Below are 8,421 nucleotides of genomic sequence, written 5' to 3' on the forward strand. Positions count from 1 at the left end.
CTGGAGTACCCTGCAGTGCAGTGTCTCCTGTTCACCAGAATCTGGCATTTCAACAGGGTATTCTGTGTGTGTTGGTTATGTCCAACCCTTGTGTCTGAGTCACTTTTCTTTTCAGTGTAGTTGTCTGCACGCACTATCTGCCTTTTGTGGGGTATGATTGCTCTCTACAGTGCCAGTGGGACCCAGGCAGCCTAGCTCTGAAGGGACTTTCCTGTTATGGAACTTGGGAGCAGAGCAGTGGTATTAGCAATATTTCCTCTTGGCCAGTGGTCCTATGCCAGATCCCCTAAATGCTGTGGAAGCTGAGGTTGTGTGTCTGGTCAGCCAGTGGTGTGAGGCTGGGGTGGCACACAGCAACAGCTAAATTTGGCACCCAGAGTTGTCTGGGAGCTGCTTAGTGGCTAGGTGCTCTGTAGTGGCTGTATGCAGTGCCTGAGAGCAGTTGTTCATCTGGTGGCTTGGTGGAGTGCATACACATGGCTTTAACAAAATTTGCTCTGAGCCCAGGGCCAGGGCTAGCAGGCTTTTATTGGACAAGTCCTCAGGAGAATTCATTGGCATATCCCATAGCTAGGAGGTTAGGTAGGAAGTGTCTGTGCAGCCCCAAATATCACAGATGGCCCTATGTTTATGCTGGGGTTGGGGGAAGACTATGGTACCAGCCAGCTCCCTCATTTTCATAGAAGTCCATAAACATGCTCTGAAATTAATATGAACATATCTGTCACCTTTTTGTCCCTGGCATTATGGAAACTTCTGTTTTTATGTTGCTTCTCTGCACAGGCTTCTGTCTCTTTAAGGGCAGCAACTCAACTATCACTTGTCCTACTGGCTCACACAGTGCTGAGTCAGCTGATTCTTAAAGTTCCATGATCCATTTCATGCTGGCTATATAAATTTATGGAACTCAACCCCTTTGGTTTTCATTGCCAAACTTTATTGGGTATTAACCTTCCCTGTGTAAGCTCCCTGGTGTGAGGGCAAGTATTACTACCCTCTTTGCACATGCAGCTCCCTTGCTTCTGCAGGCAAACTCTCTCTGTCTTTCTGATGTTCCTAAACTTTCAGATGGAACTTCTCTATATTTAGTTGTGGAGTTTGTTCTGCCAGTCTTCAGACTGCTCACTATTTTATTAATGTGGACGTGGTTGATATCTACTTGTAAATGTGGGACAGGGTGAACTCAGGTTCTACTTACTGTGCCATGTCCCTAAGCTCCTCTCAACAGTACCAAACATTTAAAGAAGAGTTTATGCTTATTCTTATACATCTATTCAAAAAAAAAAAAAGAAAGAAAAAGAAGGAAAACTTCCAAATTCATTCTATGAGGCCAGCATTACCCTGATTCCAAAACTAGGTAAAGACACCATAAAAAAACCTAAAAAAAAATAACAAATCAACAACAACAACAAAAAAGAAACCAAGACAGAATTACAGGCCAGAATCTCTAATGAACATAGATGTAAAAATCCTCAAAAAATACAACTAAACCAAATCCAAAATACATTTAAAAAATCATTCACCAACATAAAGTGATATTTATTACCAGGATTAAAGGGCCATTCAATATTCACAAATCAATCAGTGTGATTCATAACATGAATAAGGGAAAGGATAATAACCATATGATTATTTCAATGGATACAGAAAAAGCATTTGACAAAGTACAACCTCAATTCAAAATAAAACCCCTCAACAAAGTAGATTTAGAGGAAATATGCCTCAACATAATAAAGTCCAAATATTAAAAATGCACAGTTAAGATCATCCTTGATGGGGGAAAACTAAGAGCTTTTTTCCCTGATGATCAGGAAAAAGACAAGGATGTCCACTGTCACCACTTTTATTGAAAATAGTACTGGAAGTCCTAGCTGAAGTTATTAGACAACAAAAAGAAATAAAAGGCATCCAAACTGGTGAGGAAGAAGTAAAACTTTCACTCTTTGCAGATGACATGGTCCTATATATAAAGAACTTGTAAGAATCCCCCCAAAACTGCTAGAACCAATAAATAAATTCAGTTAAACCATGGGATACAAAATAAATGTATAGAAAACAGTTGCATTTATATATACCAATAATGAAGCAGCAGAAAGAGATATTAAGAAAACAATCCCAGGTAACCTGGGTGGCTCAGTTAGTTAGGGTCTGATTCTTGGTTTCAGGTCAGGTCATGATCTCAAGGGTCTTGAGATCTAGTCCCATGTCCATGTCAGGGCTCCGTGCTCGGTGGAGAGTCTGTTTGAGGATTCTCTCCTTATGCCCTTCCCCCCTCTCTTTCTCTCTCAGATAAATATACAAAGAAATCATTAAAAAAGAAAAAAAGAAACAATCCCATTTACAATTGTGTCTAAAATAATAAACATAGGAAGAAACCTAACCAAAGAGGCAAAGATCTGTACTCTGAAAACTATAAAACACTGATGAAAAGAATTAAAGATGATACAAAGAAATAGAATGGCATTCCATGCTCATGGACTGAAAGAAAAAAATATTGTTAAAATGTGTATACTACCCTAAGCAATCTACACATTTAACACAATCCTTACCAAATTACCAACAGCATTCTTCACAGAACTAGAACCAACAATCCTATAATTTGTATGGAACCACAAAAGACCCCACATAACCAAAATAATCTTGAAAAAGAAAAGAAAACTGGGAGGCATCAAAATTCTTGACTTTAAATTATATTACAAAACTATAGTAATGAAAAAAGTATGGTACTGGTGCAAAAATAGACACAGAGATCAATGGAACAGAATAGAAAACCCAGAAATCAAGCCAAACCTATGTGGTCAATTAGTCTTTGGCAAAGTGGGAAAGAATAATCAATGAGAAAAGGACAGTGCCTTCAACAGCTGTTGTTGGCAAAACTGGACAGCCATGTACAAAAGAAGGAATCTCGACCACTTGCTTAAACCATACACAAAAATAAATTCAAAATGGATTAAAGACCTAAATATGAGACCTGAAATTATAACAATCATAGAAGAGAACAAAGGCAGTAATGTCTTTCACGTTGGTTGTAGCAATGTTCTTCTAGATATATCTTCCAAGGCAAGGGAAACAAAAGCATAAATAAACTATTGAGACTTCATCAAAATAAAAAGCTTCTGCACAGTGAAGGAAACCTTCAACAAAACTAAAAAGCAACCTATGGAATGGGAGAAGATATTTGCAAATGACATATCTGATAAAATGTTAGTATCCAAAACTCAAAATCCAAAAAATAAATAATCCAATTAAAAAATAGGCAGAAAAGGGGAGGGGGGTGGGGGAATGGGATAGGCTGGTGATGGGTAGTAAGGAGGACACGTATTGCATGGTGCACTGGGTGTTATACACAACTAATGAATCGTCGAACTTGACATAAAAATAAATAAATAAATAAAAATTAAAAATTAAAAAAAATAGGCAGAAGATATGAACAGATATTTTTCCAAAGAAAAAGATACAGGAAAAGATGTTCACCATCACTTACCACCAGGGAAATGCAAATTAAAACTAAAATGAGATATCACCTCACACCTGTCTGAATGGCTAAAATCAACAACACAAGAGACAACAGGAGTTGGCAAGGATGTGTGGAAAAAAGAAAACTCATACTGTTGCTGGGAATGCAAACTGGTACAGCCACTTGGAAAACAACATGGAGTCTTCTGAGACTGTTAAAAATAGTACTATACTATGAACCAGCAATCATGTTACTGGATATTTACACTAAGAATACAAAAACAATAATTCGAAGGGAGATGTGCACCTATCCCCTATGTTTATTGCAGCATTATTTACAATAGCCAAATTTTTAAAGCAGCCCAAGTGTTCATCAACTGATGAATGGATAAAGAAAAAGGAACATTATTCAACCATGAAAAAGAATGGAATCTTGCCATTTGCAATGATATGACTGGAGATAGAGAGTATTATGCTTGTTAGTCCCTTTGTTCCACAAGCATTCTCTCCGTAGATGCTTCCACTCTGGAACACACTCTACGATGAGCAAATAACCTCCACAGTGTGTGGTCTAGGTGCTTTACAAATGGTTCTTTGCATGCTATATGTATGTGAGCTGTTTTCCTGAGGTGTTTCCAAGAGTAGCACAATGTCTTCCAAATCCGATCTGAGCCATACCTGCTGACTTTTAGAATTCCAGGCTTTTTTTTATTATTTAATGATTTATTTATTATATTGTGTTAGTCACCATACAGTACATCCCCAGTTTCTGATGTAAGGCTCGATGATTCATTAGTTGCGTCTAACACCCAGTGCACCATGCAATACGTGCCCTCCTTACTACCGATAACAGGTCTATCCCATTCCCCCACACCCCTCCCCTCTGAGGCCCTCAGTTTGTTTCTCATAGTCCATAGTCTCTCATGTTTCATTCCCCCTTCTGATTACCCCCCCTTTCTTTTTCCCTTTCTTCCCCTACTGATCATCCTAGTTCTTATGTTCCATAGATGAGAGAAATCATATGATAGTTGTCATTCTCTGCTTGACTTATTTCACTTAGCATTATCTCCTCCAGTGCCGTCCATGTTGTAGCAAATGTTGAGAACTCGTTCTTTCTGATAGCTGAGTAATATTCCATTGTATATATGGACCACAACTTCTTAATCCAGTCATCTGTTGAAGGGCATCTCGGCTCCTTCCACGATTTAGCTATTGTGGACATTGCTGCTATGAACATTGGGGTGCATATGGCCCTTCTCTTCACTACGTCTGTATATTTGGGGTAAACACCCAGTAGTGCAATGGCTGGATAATAGGGTAGCTCAATTTTTAACTTTGTAAGGGACCTCCACACTGTTTTCCAGAGTGGCTGTACCAACTTGCATTCCCACCAACAATGTAGGAGGGATCCCCTTTCTCCACATCCTCTCCAACAATTGTTGTCTCTTGCCTTGTCTATTTTTGCCATTCTAACTGGCGTAAGGTGGTATCTCAGTGTGGTTTTGATTTGAATGTCCTTGATGGCTAATGATTTTGAACATTTTTTCATGTGTCTGTTAGCCATTTATATGTCTTCATTGGAAAAGTGTCTGTTCATATCTTCTGCCCATTTTTTGATTTGTTTATTTGTTTCTCGTGCATTGAGTTTGAGAAGTTCTTTGTAGATGTTGGATACCAGTCCTTTATCTGTAGTGTCATTTGCAAATATCTTCTCCCATTCCATGGGCTGCCTCTTAGTTTTTCTGACTGTTTCCTTGGCTTTGCAGAAATTTTTATCTTGATGAAGTCCCATAAATTAATTTTATCTTTTGTTTCTCTTGCCTTTGGGGATGTATCCTGAAAAAGGTTGCTTTGGCCGATGTCGTAGATGTTGCTGCCTATGTTCTCCTCTAGAATTTTGATGTATTCCTGTCTCACATCGAGGTCTTTTATCCATTTGGACTTTATTTTTGTGTATGGTGTGAGATAGTGGTCAAGTTTCATTCTTTTGCATGTAGCTGTCCAATTTTCCCAGCACCATTTATTGAAGAGACTGTCTTTTTCCCACCAGATGTTTTTTCCTGCTTTATCAAATATTAGTTGCCCAAAGAGCCAAGGGTCCATTTCTGGGTTCTCTATTCTGTTCCACTGGTCTATGTGTCTGGTTTTTTTTGCCAGTACCATGCTGTTTTTGTGATCACAGCTTTGTAGTACAGCTCGAAATCCGGCATTGTGATGCCCCCAGCTTTGTTTTTCCTTTTCAACAGTTCCTTGGAGATTCGGGGCCTTTTCTGTTTCCATACAAATTTAAGGATTATTTGTTCCAGTTCTTTGAAAAATGTCCTCGGTATTTTGATCGGGATAGCATTGAAAGTGTAGATTGCTCTGGGTAGCATGGACATTTTAACTATGTTTATTCTTCCGATCCATGAGCATGGAATATCTTTCCATCTTTTTATGTCTTCCTCAATGTCTTTCAAGAGTGATTTATAGTTTCTAGAATATAGGTCCTTTACGTCTCTGGTTAAGTTAATTCCAAGGTAACGTATGGTTTTTGGTGCTATTGTAAATGGGATGGATTCCCTAATTTCTCTTTCTTCGGTCTCCTTATTCGTGTATAGAAATGCAACTGATTTCTGAGCATTGATTTTGTATCCCGCCACGTTACTGAATTGCTCTATAACTTCTAATAGTTTGGGAGTGGCTTCTTTTGGGTTTTCCATATAGAGTATCATGTCATCTGCAAAGAGAGACATTTTGACTTCTTCTTTGCCGATTTGAATACCTTGATCCCTTTTTCTCTCCTGATTGCTGTTGCAAGGACTTCTAGTACTATGTTGAATAATAGTGGTGAGAGTGGGCATCCTTGTCGAGTTCCTGATCTTAAGGGAAAGGCTTCCAGCTTTTCCCCATTGAGAATAATATTTGCAGTAGGATTTTCATAGATGGCTTTTATGAGATTGAGAAATGTACCCTCTATTCCTATACTCTGAAGGGTTTTAATCAGGAAAGGATGCTGTATTTTGTCAAATGCTTTTTCGGCATCGATTGAGAGGATCATATGGTTCCTGAGTCTTTTCTTGTTGATATGATGTATCACGCTGATTGATTTGCGAATGTTGAACCACGCTTGCATCCCAGGCATGAATCCCACTTGATCATGATGGATAATCCTTTTAATGTACTGTTGGATTCTATTAGCAAGTATCTTGTTGAGGATTTTGGCGTCCATATTCATTAGGGAAATCGGTCTGTAATTCTCCTTTTTGACCAGGTACCATGCTGTCTTTGTGATCAGGTCTTTGCCTGGTTTGAGGATCAAGGTAATATTGGCCTCATAGAATGAGTTTGGTAGCTTTCCTTCTGTTTCTATTTTTTGAAATAGCTTTAGGAGAATAGGTATTATTTCTTCTTTGAATGTTTGGTAGAATTCCCCAGGAAAACTGTCTGGGCCTGGAGTTTTGTTATTTGGAAGGTTGTTTATCACTGACTCAATTTCTTCATAATTAATTGGCCTGTTTAAGAAATCAATTACTTCCTGTTTCAATCTTGGTAGTTTATAGGTTTCCAGGAAGGATTCCATCTCTTCCAGATTGCTTAGTTTATTGGCATATAGCTGTTGATAAAAATTTCTAATAATCCTTCCAATTTCAATGGTGTTTGTCGTGACCTCTCCTTTTTCATTCATACTTTTAATAATCTGGGTCCTTTCTCTTTTCTTTTGGATAAGTCTTGCCAGTGGTCTGTCAATTTTATTGATTCTCTCAAAGAACCAGCTTCTAGTCCTGTTGATCTGCTCTACTATACTTTTGGTTTCTGATTGATTGATTTCTGCTCTAATTTTGGTCACCTGCTTCCTCGTGCGTGGATTAGGCCTGTCCCTCTGTTGCTGTTCCAGCTTCTTGAGGTGAGAATATAAAAACTGCATTTTAGATTTTTCTATTCTTTTGAGTGAGGCTTGGATGGCTATGTATTTCCCCCTTAGGACTGCCTTTGCAGTATCCCATAGGTTTTGGACTGTTGTATTTTCATTCTCATTGGTCTCCATAAATTGTTTAATTTGATTTTTGATTTCCTTGTTTATCGAGTCATTCCTGAGCAGGATGGTTCTTAGTCTCCAAGTGTTTGAGTTTCTTCCAAATTTTTCCTTGTGGTTGAGTTCCAATTTCAGAGCGTTGTGGTCTGAGAATATGCAGGGGATAATTTCAATCTTTTGGTATTGGTTCGGACCCGTTTTGTATCCCAAAACATGGTCTATTCTTGAGAATGTTCCATGGGCATTAGAATAGAATGAGTATTCTTTGGGTCTGGGGTGTAGAGTTCTATATATATCTAAGAGGTCCAACTCGTCAAGTATGGCATTCAAAGCCTTTGATTCTTTGCTTAGTTTTTGCCAGGGTGTTCTGTCTATTTCTGAGAGTGGAGTGTTGAGGTCCCCTACTATTAATGTATTTTTATCTATATGTCTCTTTATTCTGGTTAAGAGTTGGCTTGTGTATCTTGCTGCTCCCCTGTTGGGGGCATATATATTTATAATTGTCATATCCACTTGTTGAATACTTCCTTTAAGAATAATATAGTGCCCTTCTACATCTCTAACTATAGTCTGTAGTTTAAAATCCAATTTATCTGATATGAGAATTGCTACCCCAGCTTTCTTTTGAGGTCCTTTTGCGTGAAAGATGGTACTCCATCCCCTTACTCTCAGTGAATGCATCTTTGGGTTCGAAATGAGTCTCTTGTAGACAGCAAATGGATGGGTCATTTCTTTTTATCCAATCTGCAACCCTGTGGCGCTTTATGGGAAGGTTCAAACCATTCACATTAGCACTAAGAACTGAGAGATATGATTTTAATGATGCCATGTTGCCAGTAAAGTCTTTGTTTGTATTGGTTGTGACTTTCTTTTGTGTATCACTCTTGGGGCATTTTTACCTTTATAGAACCCCCCTTAATATTTCCTGTAGGGCTGGTTTCCTGGTTATG

Source organism: Ursus arctos, chromosome X, assembly GCF_023065955.2.
Source record: "Ursus arctos isolate Adak ecotype North America chromosome X, UrsArc2.0, whole genome shotgun sequence".
Taxonomy (NCBI): Eukaryota; Metazoa; Chordata; class Mammalia; order Carnivora; family Ursidae; genus Ursus; species Ursus arctos.